This window comes from Adiantum capillus-veneris, chromosome 20, assembly GCF_014529385.1.
Source record: "Adiantum capillus-veneris isolate H3 chromosome 20, ASM1452938v2, whole genome shotgun sequence".
Lineage (NCBI taxonomy): Eukaryota > Viridiplantae > Streptophyta > Polypodiopsida > Polypodiales > Pteridaceae > Adiantum > Adiantum capillus-veneris.
In genome coordinates, this window is record NC_140950.1 from 117,505,536 (window position 1) to 117,526,975 (window position 21,440).

General features: G+C 39.9%; 1 pseudogene; it reads right to left on the bottom strand.

Moving 5' to 3' along the window:
- Positions 1–15,880: 15,880 nt before the first annotated feature.
- On the bottom strand, positions 15,881–17,450 carry LOC147433154 (uncharacterized; annotated as a pseudogene).
- Between the last annotated feature and the right edge of the window lie 3,990 nt (positions 17,451–21,440).

Genomic DNA, 21,440 nt, shown 5'->3' on the forward strand with positions numbered 1-21,440 from the left:
GAAGAATAAGAGAAACCATGGTGAACTCATACCTCCCACACACAATTCCATTCCAAAATTGACCACCTAGTCTCATTTTTCCTCCTCCAAATTACCCATATCTATCAAAAAAAACCACAAAATTCAGCCTCTTCTCTAAAAGATAGCATCATGGTGGTTGATTCTCAGCTTCAATTACCTTGTCTCTCAAGGAAGGTCAAGAGTGGAGAAAAAATGTACCGTCAAAGCTAGTGGACCGTCAACAAGCGTCAAAATTGGCCCTACTCAAGACACTTGAGCATCAACCTTGTAAGAAATCCACCTTTTCTTACCTCTTAAGAGTTTTTTTCTTCCTATATTTGTATCCTACATGGATACTCCCATTGTAAATATTCAATTCCATTTGTAAATGAATACTAACTCTACTAACACTAACCCACTATGAAAAGTCCTATCACCTCCATTTCTCTCCTCTCTCTTTCCCCACCAACTTCTTGATAATTCCAAGCAAAAGAAATTAGATAAATTGCTGAAAATCTAACGCAACCTGGTTAGAGGAGTAACCCTAGCCTTCAAAATTGCTATAAAAGGAGGTGTAGCTAGCATAAAAGAAAAAAGCCATAAGCAAGAGCACTATGCTATAGCTTGAGAAGCCAAGCTCAACCTCTCTAGAAGGAGCTCTTGAGTGGAATCTCATTGTCTTATGCATGTGAATGTGTTGTAATAGGGGATTAGCAAGGGAAATCTATGCCATTGTAAGAGAGAGAGTGATCATTCAATTGAGAGTAGGAAATCTATCATTTTCTCCTACTAGTGTAAGCCCAACATTCGCTGAATCAAGGAGGGTGGATTTGGGACTAATCTTGGATATTTTGTCTCCTTTCCAACGTGAAGTAATGGACAACAATGATGCGTAAGTGTCTTGGTTTTTTTTTAAGTTCTTGATAGCTTGTCTCTGGTGTTGTCATCATCTAGCCATAATCCCACATACTGTAAGAGGGCGACAGGGTGGAGAGGACTCCCCTGGTCTTAAGACAGTGATTGGGGTGGCTTTTCTAGTGATGTGTTGTGGTGAAATTTACGCAAGCTATGTTGAACAAGTACTAATCTCACTTTGATTTGTCATGACAGATTTGTAAGAAGGTATTAATGCAACAAGCACCCCCTCCCCCTTTCTCTCTCTTTCTTAAATATATAGTTGTGTTTGCTTGATCATTGCCGATACGTTTCAAAGCAGCCCGAGCACTATCTCTCTCTCTCTCTCTCTCTCGTGTTTTAGTGTGTGAGAGTATTCCATTGGTGTTAGGGTTAGTGTAAATTCCTTGCTTGTTTGTGGGTTGCTCTAACGATTCTCCTCTTTTGCGTCCTAGTTCGCTCTTAAACTAGGTGGTGCCCCTTGTGTAGTTGGGATTTGGCGGTGGGTTTGTTGTTTTGGTTTGTGTTGTGTTGTGCCCCAGCCCCATTGAGCAGCACAGGAGTCTTGAAGGGTGTCTAGAGGCCACTCTTCTTGTTGCCCGCCCCGGACCGCCTCACTGGTCCAAGAAACAAGACAACCATTTATAAAGAAGCAATTTCCACTAGTAGATCGCATAGATAAATGTGAGCTTGCCCAGTCTGCATCTGTGTAACCCAAAAGAGAAAGAGATTGCATAGAATCCGATGTGATTTGTCGTCGATAGACTAAACAAAAATCTGTAGTGCCTTTCAAGTATTTCAATACACGCTTTGCAGCAGACCAATGCTTAAGAGAAGGACATGCAAGATGTTGTCCAAGATAGTTAGCAGCAAACAGAATATCAGGACGAGTGTTCATGCCAACAAACTGAAGACATCCAATCAAGTTAGCATAAGGTTGATTTGTGACAAGTTGACCACCATTGTCAGAAGTATTCTTCGTAGAGCTCGCAAGACAAGGTGTGTTGGCTTAATGTGCAGATTCCATACCAAATTTTTGAATAGTATCTGCAATGAACTTTGATTGTCGAAGGAATAAAATACCTTTTGTACGGTTCCGTTGGATTTGAATGCCAAGACAAGAGTGAATTTCTCCAAGATCCACCATATCGAATGCAGAAGACAATAACTTTTTCACTTGCTGAAGAAATCCCAAATCATTGGAAACAAGGATGGTATCATCCACATAAAGAGCAAGAATCACAAAACTTCTACCTTGGCGTTTTATGTATAAGTTGGGGTCTGACGAGCAAGAGATGAATCCTTTTGTATACCAGGCTCGCGAAGCTTGTTTGAGACCATATAGTGCCTTATGGAGTTGAGCAACAAGGTCTTCTTTACCTGGAATAACAAACCCTTCTGGTTGTTCCATATAAATTTCCTCTTCCAAGTCACCATTAAGAAAAGCAGTTCGCACATCCATTTGATGAGCTTCTAAATCAAATTGAACAGCAAATGCCAATAAAACTCGAACACTTGTAATGCGAACAACTGGTGAAAAAGTCTCTTGATAATCAACACCAGCTACTTGGGAGTAACCTTTTGCAACTAAACGCGCCTTGAACTTGTCAAAAGATCCATCTGCTTTTACTTTTGTTTTATACACCCACTTACATTTAATAGCTGTACGACCGGGAGGTAATTCAGTTAGTATCCATGTACCTTTAGAGATAAGAGAATCGTACTCTGCTTCCATAGCCTCTTGCCATTGATCCTTTTGTGGTGAAGAGATAGCTTCATCATAAGTAACGGGATCTTCAGAAGTAGAAAAAGCATTATCAGCAATATCGTCATCATAAACATGACATGAGCCATGTTCAAAATCAATAGGCAGATCAACAAAAATATCAATATCATCATTGGCAACATTTGGAATGGATGGTTGTGAGGAGGAAAGTTGCTCTATAGGAAGAGATTCATCTTCTGAAAGAAATGGAAAAGCCTGAAGCAATGATTTAGTATCATCAGAATCATCCATGGACCATGAGCCTCCCATAAGCTGTTCGTTAAAAGTAGCATCACGATTCACAATTACTTTCTTGGAGGAAGGGTCATAGAATTTGTAGCCTTGGAAGTGTCACAATATCCAATAAAAATAACTTTAAGACCAGGAGCATCAAGCTTTGTTCGTGTTTCTTTGGGAACATGAATATAAGCAATACATCCAAAGGTTCGAAAATGAGATACAGAAGGAATGTCACCTGTCCATGCTGTGATGGGTATCTTACCAGAGGGTGCAGTAGTAGGAAGATGATTCTGAACAAATGTTGCTGTTAAAGTAGCTTCAGCCCAGAAAACACGAGATAAGCCAGAATGAATCAGCATACATCTTACAGCATTGAGAATAGTGCGATTCTTTCGTTCAGCAACACCATTCTGTTGAGGCAAATATGGAATAGTGTGTTCATGATGAATTCCACTGTCAGCACAATAACTCACAAACTCTCGAGAAACATATTCGCCTCCATTGTCACTACGAAGCTTCTTAAGGCGACGACCAGTTTGAAGTTCCGCAGCCTTGTGGAATTGTTTGAAAACAGATAAGGCTTCAAATTTTTGTCTAAGTAGAAATACAGTCGTATACCTTGAGAAATCATCAATGAAAGTAATGAAGTAGCGATATTGTGATCTCGAAGAAGGTAGAGGTCCACATATATCAGTATGAACAAGATCCAAGATGTCATGAGAATGAGTTGTATTTGAAAGAGGAAAGGGTTTACGATTGTGTTTCCCAAGAGCACAAAATTCACAAATTCCCATATGGGGATGGGCTTTAAGATCCATGCCATGAACAAGATCACGACGTTGAAGATCAAGGAGTTTTGAGAAATCAGCATGAACAAAACGGTGATGCCATACTTTGCAATCATGATCACTTGGAGCAGTGACAATATTTGCTACAGCATCGTTGAGAGAGAGTTCAAATAAATTACCGTTTCGAGGAGAAGTGGCTATAGTCTGTCCATCTTTCTCAATTCGGCATTTGGTATAATCAAATCCAACAAACAGACCAAGATCAACAAGTCTAGCAACTGAAAGAATATTACATTGAAGATCTGGTACATGTAATACTCCTCGCAAAATTCGAGTGGAAGAAGATAAGGTACCAAGATATAAGTCTCCAATACCCTTTACTTGACAAGTAGTATCATCAGCAAGATAAACAACACGTTGAACTGGCAGTGGATGATAGTTATGGAGCCACTTAGACTGATGTGCCATATTTCCTGTAGCACTAGAATCGACAATAAAAAGTGATCCATCACGTACATGAAGTATTCTGTCTGGAGCAACTGAACATAGGACGCAGCTTGTTTCTGGTACAATGTTGTTTCGATGTTCGGTAGCATATGCTCTATTCCGATCTGTGTCGAATCGACGCTTATAGCACATATGAGTGGGATGATCAGATCGTCCACAATATTCACAAAAAGAAGAAGAAGAGTCTCTAGATAAACGTGGTTGTTTTGTGGTAATATTGTGTTCTCCATCATATTGACGTGCCCAACAATCATCTTCAGTATGGCCATTTCTGTTGCAGTAAGAACATTGCTTATTAGGAAATTTGAGACGAGAGAAAATATTACCGCGACGGCCACCTCTGCGGTTTCCTCGTTGAAATGGACGCCTTCGAGCATAAAAAGCACGTTCCATCTGTTGTGACTCAGTCTCCTCTTGTGAAATCATAGCTGTATCATGACCAGCATTCCGACGTTCTTGACGTTGAGAGTATTCAATTAAAGACATGCAAGCTTGGTCGAAATCAAGACCATCTTTATTAGAGAGAATAGTAACAATGTTATCATAAGAAGAGTCCTTCACCGTATCAAGGAGAAGTGTAATCAGTTGCTTTTGTGGAACAGGATCACCGGCAGCAGCAAGTTGATTAATAATAGATTTGAAAGACTCAATATGTCCCGTCATGGCAGTACCAACTTCATATTGTAACTTGTTAAGAAACCCTCTCAAATAAAGTATTTCTGTAACAGATTTCTTCTGAAAGTTTGCAATAAGGTACTTCCATACGTCATGGGAAGTAGGCAGTTCATACATATCAAGCAAAAGGGAATCAGTAAGAGCAGAAAGAATATACCGACGAGCTACTTTATCACGTCGTTGCCAATCCGTATAGGCAACATTCCAATCTTCAAATATAGGTCCTTCAGTGATAAGCACGTTATCATTATCCGTATCAACAGGCTGAGACGGACAAACACGATTTTCAAGAACAACATCGGAGAGTTCATCGCCTTCAAGAATTAACAACATCTTTGCTTTCCAGCCTGGAAATCCTTGACCTTGGAAAGGAGGAACAGAACGTTGGCCAGAAGGAATGCCGTTGACGAGAATATTCATAGCCATATCTTGTTGCGAGAAGACGTATAAGATAAGATCGCAGAATCTGCACACCATATATGGTGAAGGCCGCAATTGAGAATGAGAGAGATATGAGTACTGCGTTCTGTCAACGATAAACGTAAGAAGGATGCTCAAGGAACGTCCAAAGATGTGAGAGACGTCACCCAAAAAGACAGGGTAAAGGAGACGTTAATAATAAACGAGTCCTCAAAATAGAGTGACTTGAGAAGCAAGATTGACGGCCACAATACGAATAGCAAAAAGCTAAATCTTCTCGAAAAAGTTAACGCCAAAATAAGAAAAACGATCGTGGACGCTTCACGAAGAAGTAGGACGAAGAAAGCTGCGTCAAGCTCTATTGCAGTAAAAATAGCATAACTTTCTGCTGCGAACTCCGATTGATGCAAACCTAGAACTCAAATCGAAGAGCTCGAGGAGACGAACAAGTTTTGGATGAAAAGTGCTCTGAATAGAGCTCGAGGAGACGAACAAGTTTTCCTGTTTCTCCAAATTTTGAGCAGAACAGCAAGAAAAATTGAGATGAAGTTCAGGGTGTCATTAACAAGAAAACGTAATCAACGATTAGATTGATTATAAATAAACACCACATAAAACACTAATCATATTCTTCTTAACACAAAACAACCACAATTAACAAGAATCAACACTCAAAAATAAAATTTGTAACAATTTTGAATCTTACGTGCGAATCGCATACACATACTATTGTCACCATGAATTGAATCGGCGCGTGATCGTTACCGCTCTGATACCATGTTGAGATGTAGAGAGAAAGAGAGAGAACTGGTTCCAATTGAACCAAACCAGTTGGGAAAGGTTGTCGGTCTATTGGCTTCCGCCCGATAATGGATTCAAAGGAAGCAAGCCTTTCGGTTATCTGCCATCGCCAATGCGCTGAAGCTATGACTTTCAAGACAATCGCTTCATGTCTAACGGAGTTTTTGATATCGTCGTCTTCAATGGCCGGTAAGTACCATGAACTAGAGATAACTATTTCATCTTCATTTAATTTTTGTTCCTAAAAGCAAGATTCGAGACTCTGCCTTATGATGGAAGGGGAGCTTGTTCCTCAGTATATTTTTCATGGATAAATATAATGGTGTTCATGCAAGGATTGTGGCATACCAATATAGGCAAGGCCTATGACATGTAAGGCAAAACTGTTTGGAAAGGCGAACCCTTAACTATAATTGCACGCCGCTGTCAAGAAAGTTTTGTTGGGCATGGCTCCTATGCATGTTGTCTGCCATTGATGCGGTCAGGCAAGGACAACACCTCGTGCTACCTAGCAATGAGGGAAAGCAAGGCTTTTAGGAGCATGACTAAACACATTGACATCTACATCTATGAGATGAATTCACACGACTAAACACATTCACATCCACATAGGTGAATTCAAAGAAATCACTAGACAAACGGCATAGAAATTTTTGACGTTTGGACTAGTATGCTATCAGCATACGAACTTGGGAGTGTTTTCCATGGCTGCATGGTTTTTACTCAAGATCGGATTAACCCAAGCCAAGCACGCATGTGCAAGACATCCGAAATCTCTCAAGTCCTTCTCATATATAGCTATGAGCCGGATTCGAGCGCACTACCAGGAAGTGGGAGACAAGGTTAGTCCATTTCAACTTATGTTTGGTTTTTTTTTATGTTTTACTTTTAACACTAGAATGGTAACCTAACAAGACATAATATTGTCCTTTTAGGGTTTTGGAAAAAAATTCCAAAACCATAGTAGATCCACTCATTTTGAGAAATCCTTTAATGATCTTATAATTCAAGAACTACTACATATGGAAAAAATGAGAAACTTGTAAGTTTTCTCATCCCTTGGTCACTACAAGCCTCCAAAGTTGATGGACCAGTGCATTTTGCCCAAAACAACAATTTCTTACGGTTGATTGCATATAAAAAAGAGTGGGGATTTTTGTAGGACATGAGATAAAATACCCCGTTAACTTTAATGGGTTGGTGATCAAAACATATTGTTGCTTTTACCTCACTATTTTTTTTTGGGCAAAAAATATAGGTACAAAAATGTTGCATTTTTGCCATTCTACGGACCTATCATCAAAGTTTCTATAGTCACGCTCAATACAGATACTATATACATGTTTTCTTAGTTCCCTTTGGGCCTTTGGATTCAAAAGGAGCCATGGAGCATGTCAAAAGGATAATGGATCTCTTACTAAGTGGAACCTTGGGGGCAATGATAAAGTGCTAAATACAGCAAACATGAAAAAACTGGGTTTAGCATTATGACCTCTAGAAACCCATAGAAACTACTCAATATCTAGCCAAGTTTGTAGTCTATGACTAGGTATGGTTACTACCTACAAAATACACACAATTGGCCTAAGAAACTAGCAATATTGAGAAAGTTATACTTGCTACATCAAAATGTATTGTATTCTTCAGCAATCAAAAAACTCAACCATCATCATATACTATGCTTTATAGCATATTAGGTCCCCCAAATCTCAAGGAAGATTAGCTTTATGTTATACGTTACACTTACACAATCAAAATTGAATTTGGATATCAAGAAAGCCACCATTAACCAAGGGGTCTGGATTGCAAAGGCAAGATCCAAGGTTACATGTGCAGTACTACTTGCATTTCACTAATTTGTAATTAGTGTTCCTAGGCCTTTGTATGCTGGAAATTTGGGTAGGATGTGCAAACTATGTTATCCTCCATTTTTGCTGTTAAAGAAATGACAAGGTCATGTACGAGGAGCCAATAAATTTTTGTTGTAGTGTCCAGATTAAGACCCACTTGTAGGGTTTATTTGGCACATGTTGTCACATGGGATGCAACATGGTTTAGGAACTCATGGAGTTTGGTTTAGCCAGTGTGTAGAAAGGCTAATGACGCTCCCTCTCAATCCCATCATAGAGTGTTTGCAGTTACCTCCACACACAAGTACATCTTGTATTTGTAGGATGTTCTTTCTTCATACATCCTTAGTTGAGACATATTCCACATGTGGCGAATATGAGTCTCTAGGACTGACACTGGCATCCACTATTTCAAGTATGTGTCACAACAAAGTCCCTAGGTGTTGGTCAAATCTGTTTTATGAACCGTTTTTAGCACAATGTGTCAAGAACAATTTCAGTGGCCAGAAATTGTCGGATACTTAGAAAGATTTGTTAAGGTACAAGTGGTGCTAAACAACATTAATGGATGGTTGTTTATACCTATGGAAAGGCTATGAGTTGTTATTGAAGAAGTTTCATTGTTTCTACCTAGAAGTAATTCATGTTTCACCTTCTATTATGGCTAAAACATTTTAGGAAGGCTTGGAAATGATTGCAATAGAAAGTATTTAATGGCTTTTCAAAACTATTTCCACTCCTCTTTAATGTGTGTTAGGAGCATCACATTTGCCATAAGTATTGGCAAGAATGATCATGGATATACAGGTTCGGATTTGTTTTTGCTAATTGCGTGCACACTAGGTGTTATGGGCCCTAGTTTTTAGCAAATATTGATTTGGAGAAGCATGCATATTCATCACATTAGCTGCTTATGAAGCATTTTTCACTCTATGTGCAGTATCTCTATGATCTTACTTTTGGATTTCCAAATCACCAATAGAGGTCATGGCTCGGTTTAGGTGCTTGTGGATTTTTCATGTTAACCAAGACGGTTATTCATCGGGACATTGTTGTTTGCTCTTCAATGTTGTATAATATTGTGATCCCTATTTACGGGCCATCTGGGAAGACTGTCTGTAAATTGTGGGGAAAACACCTCAGTACTGTCAGTTATCCAAGGGGATAGGCAGATTACAAAGTGTAATCTTGTGTTGAAGGATATGCAAAGTGCGTATGTTAGCACCAAGTGATCCAATTAGTAAGCATTTATTGCTCTACTTGAAGTTTGCTTACCATACGTTAAAGCATGTTTGCGACTAGGTGTAGTCTCTTCATGTATAAATCAAGTTCTCAACCTTGAACACTAGTTATGGTGGGGTTGTTTACTGCTAAAATTGGAAAACAAGTCAAGGACTTAAACTTGGCAAGTTACTTTCTTGGAAAGTGAAAAGAGGTACTCTTAAGGGTACATATTTTTTAAAAATCCCTTTTGTTTTGCTCTTGTGGCACTTCCATTGACTTCAAGATCCGTTTACAAGTATGGCACATGGAGTAAATATCCATGGGTTTATTCCAGGGAGGGGGATTAGTAGATATGCATTCTGGGGCAGCCCGTGGAAAATCTCTCTCGGTCTATTTTCTAGTTTCTATTTGCAAGTTGCGGAGAGGAGAAAAGGATGTCGTTGTTTTGGTCGTTGTAAATGATCCCCAATCCACAATGCCTGCATAGACCCCCTTCTATCGAAAGTGAAGCATCATGTCGCGGGAGTGAAGATCATTGTGGAGATAGTCATGCACATGTAGATAATTCAGGGTCTCAAGAAGAGAGCATATATTATCTGCAAAATGTTATTTTGGAACAACTCTACTGTTCCTTCTGTGGTTACATGATTGCAAATGGCAGGTTGACTTCCATCTACTTTATGTTAGTGCACTCTCTTATCCACTGCTCTACATGGCCGCCATTCCAAAAATGTGAAATGAGCATTGGACGCTCTATGTGGTGGACCATGGAAAGTGGATAGATAATGCTGGGATGAGCGATGAGCAATGTCCAAACAGCTCTTTAAAGGTAGGGTGTGTGACACCTACACGCTTCACGTTTGCCCATCTCCCTTGTCTCAGTTGTGGAGCCCTTATGTTGAAGACTGTAGTTTCTGGCAAAAGATATAATGCATGGGGGAGCTGAGACTCATTGAGTGGGAGAGTGGCACTAGCAGGAATCTCTACTCTAACCGTAGTCTTTGCATCTGTAGTAGCATCAAAAGAGCTGACTTCCACTCTTGTGCGCTTTGCTGTTCTTTCCAGCTTTCCCTTGCTCTTGAACTCAGTATACAACTCTTGCACAAGCTGTATGCAAGTAGCTACACCTGGCAAAGTAATTATTTCAGGGTTTTTTAGATCCTAAAAAACTTTGCAATCTGTCCGATAGACTGCTTGACCATGTTCGATCATATGAACCTGAGATCATTAAAGATATGTCAAATGCATTCTGGGGCTTAAATGCATGCTGAAGCTGCTCAAAGATAGACTTCGCTAAGCCCTTTACGAACTAGTGATACTATTCCAGAGCCGAGGAGTTTAGGCAATGATGAAGCTCAAGCTGTGATATGCGATGAAAGTGACGTATTATCACTTTGAAGATGAATTTTTGGTGATGTTTTGCTAGCTTAATATCCACCATATCAGCAAGATATATTTTTATAACATAATTGTTCTCAGAGAATAGAAAGAACTATCAAATTTGTGTCATGTTTGTTACTCTAGATTTCATACACAATTTGACTGAATTCATAGCAAACAACAATATATTATGATTTCAATAATTACATTGTACAATAGAGAGGAGAATACACAAAGAGAGAGATGGAGAGAGGTGAACACATAAACGATTGGAGCGTGAATGTGAACAACCTAGCTCGTGTGAGGTACACTCAACAAAAGTATTGGATGTTGTTGTAATGCTGATTGATAGTTTAATCAATCTAATCCCTGATGAAGTGTGTGGAACGCACAACACAACCATCAACGGACAATTTAAAAATCTCAAATTGTGGTCAAACATCATACATATTCACATTCAAGACAACACCAGTCATCTACTGATAAGTGGCATATCTACGAATCAAAAAGTACAAGGCGTGTCGTGCTAAGATGAAGAGGGCATAGGTATGCATCTCTCCACTCTTAGATAGACAAATGTATCCCTCATATTTCTATGTAGTAAGAACAATGATGAGACTTAATCCTATCCCTGATGAAGTGTGTAGAACTCACAACAAAAACATCAGAGAACAACTTAACAATCTTAGATGCAGGCCAAGTATCGTATGTATCTACATCCAAAACAACACCAAGTCATCTACTGATGATGAAAAATGATGTGTCTTTGGAGTTCGAAACACAAGAGTAGCCAGTGTGTCACACAAAGATGAAGAGGGCATAAACTATGCATCTCTCCACTATCTATTTGACAAACAGAAACTCTTCTGTGTACGTGAAACAAACGATAATTTGAGCTGATCTAAAACTGAGCAACCTATAGGCCACTCTGGAGTGAAAGGTGTAGCATCAGGCCTACTCCAGACCAAAAGTCGACCACTAAACCCTAAACTCAACCCTGTGGTGAGCGATAGAAAACTGCACCACACGAGTGAGAATCTAAGTCTCTCCTAAAAACCTTCTCTCAAGTGTGCCAAGTGGTTGCACAGCACAAGAAAAGTGACTAATTTTTACACACTTCTGGAGTGAGCCGGATGGCTACACACCACAAAGTGGCCTATAACTTTCAAGCCAACTCTATGGTGAGAGGTAAAACAATTGCATGACACGAGTCTGGCACAACATACAAAAACAAGTTACAAAGAAACAATACAAGCTGAAAATTTTACCTCAAGCTGTGCCTGTCCAAAAATCCTCCTTAAACTTTGGCAATCTCAATCTCTGTTTGTCTCAAGGGGACGTTTACGGAGTGAGCTGAAGAAAGCGAGCTTCTTTTTTGTTTTTCATCCCACCACTACTACCTCTCATTGCCGCCCCTTAGCACCCATCACCACCCACCACCCTAGCCCACCATTGGTGGTTAGTGGTGCTAATTTACTACCACCATGCGCCGCCCCTACTCCTACCACCCCATTTCTGCCCCTCCCTCGAGTGGATTAGCCAAGGACCTCTCTCTCTCTCTATCTCTCTCTATCTCTTTATAATTTTCTAGGACGTTAGAATTCTCCTCTCTTTTTCTCTGTCTCTCTAAAAAACCTAAAACACTAGTGATTTTGCTAGTGCCTTTGGGATTTTTAAAAAATCAAAACCTCTCATCGCTCCCCTTCCCTCCCTCCCATGATCCCTCCAACCCATTCTTTTTCTTGTTCTCTGTCCTCCTCTCTCTCTCTCTCTCTCTCTCTCTCTCTCTCTCTCTCTCTCTCTCTCTCTCTCTCTCTCTCTCTCTCTCTCTCTCTCTCTCTCTCTCTCTCTCTCTCTCTCTTTCTCTAGCCCCCACCTCTTGCTCTACGTCCACCCCTCCCTCTTCCATAGCTCCGATCCTCCCCCTTCCTCTCTCTCTCTCTCTCTCTCTCTCTCTCTCTCTCTCTATATATATATATATATATATATATATATATATATATACATATATATATATACATATATATATATATATCCTCCTATTCCTTCCTCACTCTCTCTCCCCACTTTCCACCCCTCTCCCAACCCCCTATTCCCTTTCTCTCTCTTTGCTCCCACCACACCACCCCTCTAATCCCTCCAACCCTAGAGAGAAATGAAACAAAATGGAATGAGTTGTTATATTAACTAAAGTAGAATAAAATGCTATATTAAGAACTTTCATAAGGCAAAAATGACCTATGCGACCAAAGTGATACAGTCTTGGTGGATCTAATACAATGCATGGGTACAAAGGAAAATGAGAGAGAGAGAGAGAGAGAGAGAGAGGAGGAGGGGGGGAGAGAGAGAGAGAGGGGGGGGGGGGGGCGGGGGGGGGGGGGGGGAGGGAGGGGCCAACGGGGGAGGGAGAGGTAAATAGATAGATTTTATTATTGTCCTTCAACGTCAAATATGACATATGGGACCAAAATTACATGTGATGTACTATTTGTGTGACTGATGACTGATTCTTGATGGCCCAAAAATGTGGTGATGAGAGTCGCAATGCAGAGCCCACATTATGGCTCAGAGAAGAAGTGTGTAGGTCTACGTCATGGCTAAAAATGTGAAGAAAGTGAGTTCACATGTGATCAAAAGTTGAGCACTCAGAAGTGTGTGGTACTCAGACTCTCAAACTTGCAGTGAAAGGGAAAGAGAGAGAGATAGAGAGAGAGGGAGGGGGGGGGAGAGACTGTGAGAGGGGGAGAGTGGAGTGTAGTGTTATAGAATTGATATTTTATTATCTATTGCAGTTGATAGGTGGCAAAATCATCAGCAGATAATGGATTATGCAGAAGGATGTTACATTTTATGTATATTTGACTATTCAAGTGCTCTTTACGAGCTTTGGCCAATTATGTCCGACCGGCCAGTTTTTACTCACTTTGACCATTCAAGAATCTATAAATTAAATACGTGCAAGAGGGAAATGGTCACTCTTGCACGGGGGGAGATTTCACCCAGTGTCTGTGTACTTTTTCTCTCCTCTCCCCTCTTCTCTCTCGCCATGCCAGGCGTAGCACTCTGCTCTCGGAGGTGCACCTGCGCATGTTCTCTTCCTCTCTCTCGCACTCTGTCTCTCTCTGTTCGTGTATCTTGCGATGATGCGTCTATGTGATTGCTAGGTATGTCGATTAGTCTGCTCTATGGTTTGTAGTATGCTATTTCGGATATTTTGCAGGGAACTCCACGCCTCCGACTGTAGCAGTGGTATCAGAGCCTGGCTATGCTCTTATGGCACAGATCTTGGATATTTTGCGGGGAACTCCACGCCTCCGACTGTAGCAGTGGTATCAGAGCCTGGCTATGCTCTTATGGCACAAATCTTGGATATGTCGATCAAAGCTAAGTTTTTTTTCTCTTTTTCTCTCTAATTTTGCAAATACTTTTAACTGATAAAAATTGTATATTTGCATGAGATATCTAATGTAGTTTAGTTGATTAAACTCTCGTTTAGTTGATAATCGAACATGAAATGTTTTTAAAAAAAGTGTTCGTTGTTTATAATAACAATGCCCATGCCATGATTTCAACTAATTATATGCATGTTTATTTAGGATTAAAGAATAGGAAAAATTAAAGAATAGGGAAGAGGCGAGTACATAGACATAGTAAATGTAGTTTAGTCATGATTAGGGATCAAAAAAAAGGAAAGCCGAGTAGACGTGCAGAGCTTAAGGCTGAACGAAATAGCTTTAAATCCATAGAAGTATTTCCACATTCTCGCAGGAACGATCCCACAAACTTTTGAATGTGTTATAGCAATTTAAATAGACATATTTGAACAGACCCTAACGTCTAAGCTCATCAGAGCACGCAATAGAAGTTTGTCAACTTGCCTTCTCTGGAGAAAAGAGTTCTGAGAGAACTAATAAGGGAGAAGGAGTGTTGAGGAAGCTCATGAAGCAAGAGCTATGGAAAAAAAAAAAAAACAAGCCATATGACAGGCAGGAGAGCGTCCAACAAACCATGAAGGCAAGGGGATATAATGTGTAGAAGGTGTACTGTAGTCGAAGGTCTCTGTAGGAATGACCATAGATCAGTTACCCGTTGTTAACACTGTCGTTCAATAACCGTATGAATCATTAGAACCTATCATGAGCACCTGTCACCGTTTGGTAGTTGCGCTTACAGTTGCCACTCAACTCCCATGACCTCCTAAATTGCACTTTGGTGACTGCTACGGCCGTAGACAGTGGAGGCGTCGTCCAATTTTTGGTGTATGTGGTTTCCCACCACAAGCTATCGAGATCACCTACCAGAGGATGCCAATCAGTCGAGGTTATCCAACCACAACCTACAGCCCCACAATTCCCACACTCCTTTCCCTTTTCACCTCAGCACGTCAAAACTCGTTACCAACCCACTAAAGTAACGACGACCATCCCTTTTGTCTTGGGAAGTTACTCACAGTTAGACATGCTCCAGCCGCCATGCATTAACCACAAGATGCTTGCCTCAAACACCCTCCACATGTAGCCATTGCAAAAGTAGAGAGAGACAAAAAAAAGGGTGGTGGAACAACGGCGATGCCATGCAGCCACACCCCATGAATCCCTCACGCTCTACACATAACTCACCAACCAAATCTCTCTCTCTCTCTCTCTCTCCCCCATGCACTCGAGCCGTCGTCGGCTAGCTCCCATTGCGGCTTGACTCTCTCTTTCTCTCATAGTTCCCCCCCCCCCCCCCCCCCCCCCCCCCCCCCCCACACACACACACACACACACATACACACACTGACTGCCATGCGAGTTCTCGATATTTTTCTCCCTCCCTCTCGTCAGTTAACGACTTCCAACGATTGGCTGTGCCCACCACCCAACTGCCATGCAGTACTCACCACCTTGCAGCTGGTATCGCATGACCACTCACTGTCTCTTTTGTGACTGGCAGCCACATGCTCTCACAAATAAGAGCCACACACACACACACACACACACACCAACTTAGTTGAACTCTCTCTCTCTCTCTCTCTCTCTCTCTCTCTCTCTCTCTCTCTCTCTCTCTCTCTCTCTCTCTCTCTCTCTTTCTCTCTGTGCATGCTAACACACACTTTCTCTCTTTAGCTGGCAGCCACACCAGCGGCTACACACACACACTCAGGCTGGAGACTTTTGTCTTTTTGGGGTATAATTTTTCAAATAGACCACCGTTTGCGAGAGCTTTTCCCATCTCAGAAAAGCAATGTCAATTTCACCTTCGGTATCTGCTGCTTTCAGCGCTGCTTCATCTCCAGAAAAACTGATCAAAAACTGCTAAGGCCCTCTTACACAACATCATAGCTTCTCAAAATATTATAGAGCTGCTTCAGCATTCTGACCTCCTTCTTGGAAAGCTTTAGTTTCTTGAATGTGCAAAGCTTGGATCATCTCGAGCGACTAGTCTTTCCTTCAACTTGACATACTTGACAAAATAAGGGAGTGCTTCTTCAGCCTATCGTCCAAGAGACATTTGAACTGCATCTAATCAAAACAGCTTGGCTTGCAAACTTTAACTACGGGCAGTCTTCTCTAAGTGCCGTAAAAATCAGTTCGAGGTGTTCTAGTTGCTTCAAAGACTTCTCTTTATTGGATGCTGCTATTTCATACAGGCAACGACATCCTGTAAACTTTGCAATTGTATCTTAATTTGATGCGTCTGCGTATTTCAAATCCTTTTTGTACATATAACAAAGGCTTTGCTGACTCCTTGTGCCACTCTGCTAGTGTGGCACATGTTTCACCCATTCTCTATTATTCTTCAAGAGTAGCAGATGAGCGAGCAAAGTCTCAAGTGTTTGCAAGGTTTTTGGGTCTCCATCCTTGTCAGAAGCTAGCTTTAGTTTATTTACTATATCCTTGAATGCTTGCAAAGCCTCTTCAGTTTTGGAACAAGCATCTTGAGCCTCACCAAAGGGTTTTCCCATTGGCTTTGGAGTGAGATGTTTCATGTGGACTTTTTGGATGTGAAGCAACCAAGGGATCTAGCTTGGATAGCACATGTTTTTCTAGACCGTGGACGTGGAAGCATCGGTAACTGCGGGTGTGGGTACCAAGCTTGTATATGTTGTGAGTGTCGAGGTACCCCAACGAGGCTGCCATAATGGTCTGGAAATGTGTGGGCTTTGAAAAGGCACGATCGCCCATCCTGTAATCTTAGAAAACTACGAATCTCTTCTTGTTCGTTCATGGTCTCCCTGCGCCTTGCGCGCTTACGAGCAGACTTGAAGAGCTATAACAAATCCGCGAACCACTAGTAGATTTTTGATCAATGAATTAAGGAATACTATATGAATAGTGTGCCAAGATAGAATTGTTTTCAATACTCATGAAAAATTTAATTGCTTCTTGTCTGAGAAGCATAAACTAGGTCAAGTTCGTATTTGTATAGAAAGAACAAAGACTTGTGGACATAGGAGGTACTATCTGACACTAATCAGACTGGACCGACAATATAGACATGTCAATTTGTAAGTTGTATGTATTCATTAGTGACATAGAAGTCTTCAAAAAATCTTTCAAATAAAACACTATTAATGTATATTGAGCATGGCACATAATTGAGATTATTTTGAACATGTATATAAGGCGTTCCTAAAGACTCTTGTTTTTTGCAAACTTTGTAAAATTGATATTGCTCTTGTCAATAATTTTTGGATGCTTCCTTCACAACTTGCTCTTATACAATGTTGTAGGATCTAAACTTTATGCGCACTACAAAGCTGTGAAATTTATATTGATCATAATTGCATTGAAAGTGGATTAACATTTGTATTTTGGTTTAGTCTATAAATTTTGTTACATAATCCAATTTTTAATCTTGATTGACATTAACCAAATGATGCTTTTGCTACTAACCTTCACTTTTAAAGCACTTGTTTAGCATTCGAGAATTTGACTCCTAGCCATTTCCTTGAACCACCCCTAGGTACGTAATTTCTCAATGTTTTCTATTGCATTTTAATTCCCTTCAACGAGTTAGCTCCAAAACATACCTATTGCTATCATTTGTCTTAAGATCTCATCATTACGATCTACCTCCCCTATGATTATACTATAACGCACTCGCTTGATATACTACTATGATAATACTTACCCTCTCCATTTATTTATCAATTGTTTTTCTTGATACATATATTTAGGGAGACCAACTCAAGCAGTTTTCAATAAGGAAAATAAAAACATTAAACAATTTCAAAAAAAAATAAAAATAAAAAAATCTGTTGTATATATACATTCTCTTCAAGCGGGTGTGATTAACCATCTCTAAAGTTAGGGCATGTGCTTGCATTGAATATTGAAGAGGATTTGTTATTCAGCTATATAGCTACTCACGTGAGCTAAGGTGCTCTGGGTAGTGAACAACAGTTTGTAAGTACCCTCCTCCTCAAACATGATCCAAATTGGTCTCTTACATTTGATAAATGTTATATTTTTATGCCTAGCCTAGTCCATTGGTCATAGACACACAGATTTGCCGATTTAAGCAGTGTGTAGATACTCATCTTGGTGCAGATCCGCCGATTTAGGCAGCACAACCACGAATTGCAGATTCATGATTTCTTAAACAATGTCCAATGTAGATTCGCCGATTTAGGCAGCATTAGTGCAGATTCGTCGATTTAGGCAGCACGTCTTATTGGTGTAGATTCGTCGATTTAGGCAACACCAATCACAAAATCATGCTGCAGTGGCTGGCCACCATTGCAATTGGTATGATTTTGTTACCGGGGTACATAATGAAAGTGATTTGGATTTGGACATATATTGTGGAATTGGAATTGGACTGGAATTTGGTATCTGGTGATTATTTAGCAGTGTTTATGTGATGAGACTTGACATTATGAGATTGATGATGAGCGTGACCAATGATATCCTGATTCATCAGGGTATGACATATACTGCTTATTCTAGTGGTATGGGACACTAGAATAGGTAGTATATGGATGACGGCAAGCATAAGAAATATTCTCTAATTTTATGAATTTTGTTACTATTTGATACAGATTTCTAATCATTGTTTTTGACAAGTATTGTTTGCAGATTTTTATGTTCGCAACTGAGGACAGTTGCTTTCCAACGGAGAGGTATGTTATAGAATTGATATTTTATTATCTATTGCAGCTGAGAGGTGGCAAAAGCATCAACCAATAATGGATTATGCAGAAGGATGTTACATTTTATTTATATTTGACAATTCAAGTGCTCTTTATGAGCTTTGGCCAATTATGTCCGGCCGGCCAGTTTGTACTCACTTTCACCATTCAAGAATCTCTAAATTAAATACGTTGTCGAGGAATTTGCGGTCATGCCAGGAAAGCACCGGGCTTATGGCTGTGAGAGTTTGTGAGAGAACTCAACAAAAACTATATGAAGGAGTTAAACCATAGATGCCATGAAGACTAGGGTTTGGAAAGAAGCACAATCAAAGAATCCCACCCATTCTCTCTTGCACTCACACGCACAAAGAAAGAACACAAAAGAAAATGTCAAAATAACACAAAGATGAAAACATCAAGGCTATGGTCATATCGTATCATGGGTAATATGAAAGGGTTAATGGATGAGTTAATGGCATTCAATCTTGGCTGACCAAATAGGCTACGAATTGTTCTTTGGAATTGTAGTTTTGTGCTTACCATAATATATATATTTTGTCTAGTGATTGGAATTAATTGTGTGTACAAATCCTCTTGGTTCATAGCAAGATAACTACACTTACATCAAAAGAAAAATTATAGTCTATGAGAAGTAGTATGATGGGATCCGGTGATAGAAGTATTTCATTGAGCCTTTCAGGGCCGAAGAGAAACACTATACGTTGTTGAAAGTGTATTTTACGGCTAATCCATACGTTAATTCTAATAGATCTTACAGAGTGAAAGCGATAGAAATGATCATCATGTGGGTTATTCATCTAGAATAGTATGTGAGAAATGTAGATATGAGAGAAGTGAAGAGATGAGAAGTTTCCCTCCCAAGCCCTATTCTTGCCCGTAGGCAATAAGGATACTGCGGGGAGAGCTGTACCTGTAGCAAAGAGAACCTAGAGAGGATGAATGAATGAGAGAGATAGGTTTGGTTAAGGAGATGAGATTAGATACATATATATATGTTGGATTAGAGATGAAAATGAAAACAACAAGAAATCAAGAAAACATCAATGTACAACACATCTTACTTGAAACCCTTCGGCACCATTATTGATGGGAGAGAGAAGAAGAGGGGAGAATTCAACGTTGATTGATACGCCAAGTACAACATCTTCTTTGATTAGAGTTGATCCTCCAAGGATGGCGTACAAGAATGGCTAGGTTTCCTCTAGGAGAAAGTGTAGGCTTGGGCTTATGTTAATGGGGCTAAGTACAATTAGGTATTACTACTCACTCCCTCAAGAATTCCTCTCATCTATGCCTTGAATGCTTGAGTTTCTTCCAAGGAAGAAGAGGTCCCCTTTTATAGGTGAAGGGAACCCACAAGGGTTTACACAAGAAGAGAGGAGCTAGTGTGAACAGGAATTGGAAAAGTTGGAAATGAGCTGTCCCTGCATGATGTGGGCAGACTGGGGTCCAGTATGTTAATCATATCTCCTCAACCGTGGCTCCAAATAAAAAAGAAAAAATATGGGCCGAAACTTCAGCTCATTAGCTACGATTTTCATTTTAGAATCATTTTCCAATTCGGATTGGAACCTTGTGTAAACAATTCATCAAAATAGGGTCCATTTATGGCATCAAAAGTCTTCATGTGGTCTCCTTAGCCTTGACTTTCATTTAATTCCAAAGGACACCTCATGCCATATGAAAGCATGACATTGCTCCTTGAAAAAAAAATTTAATCATGCTTGCAATAATGCATTAAAATAAGTGTTTCTTTGAAATCATGCCACCTAGTGTCCCACTAGGATTTGATTCTCTCATAGTAGCATTTAAAAAGAAATATAAGAAAAGTATAAAAAATACATAGAATATATATAGATTGGAAATTACTCTAGATATAGGATCTAGATAGGGTGTGAGATGATAATGAAATAGTAGAAATAAAGAATCAATGCTTTTTGCCCCAAGTTAAAGAGGCGGAGCTATTGATGCTTTTCCCATAGTATTTTCTGATGGTAAAGTAAGGATATGTTACCCTTGAGAAAAATAATAGGATGACATAGAAGGGTTATTATTATACTTAAATATGCATATGCACACTATAGGAAATATAAGTATGTATCTAAAAAAATACAAGATAACTCTTGTAGCATGCGTTCCCACTATGTACGTGTCACAGCACGACATCCACCCCCTCTAAACCTGCACATCCTCTAGCATGTGCCAACATCATGGTAACTTGTGAAAGCAATTGTATCCCCTGTCATCCCATGACCTCTTCCAGGATCATATGGGTAGCTCAAAAACTTGTATTGTACTAAGCATTGAGATACTCCGTATATTTTAATTGCTCTCGGATCAGAAGGAATTTTTATATACATCTGTCTCCAAAACATCTGTAGCAAATTTCCATTATGCGCAAAATCTTCACGACGTAGAGACATAAGTTCCTCATCCTCCTCTTTAAAAAACACTTCCAGGCTTCCTGTAATATACTTGAAAGATTTTTGAAAATGCACTTCAACCTTCTGACCAATCTGTAAATCCATATGTACCTCTTTTGCATAGAAGTATGAATCTGCATCTTCATTCTCAAAAGAATCCTCTAGATAGCCTTTCTCAACATCAAGAGAAACCTCAGAAATATGCATGGTAAACCTCTCATCAATTCTCTCACCTTTTACCAAATACCTATCCAACTTTACATCATAAAACTTTGCATACCTCTCAAATATGGTGTTTAATTCCCTCTCCAAATCATCCTGGTAGGTATGCTC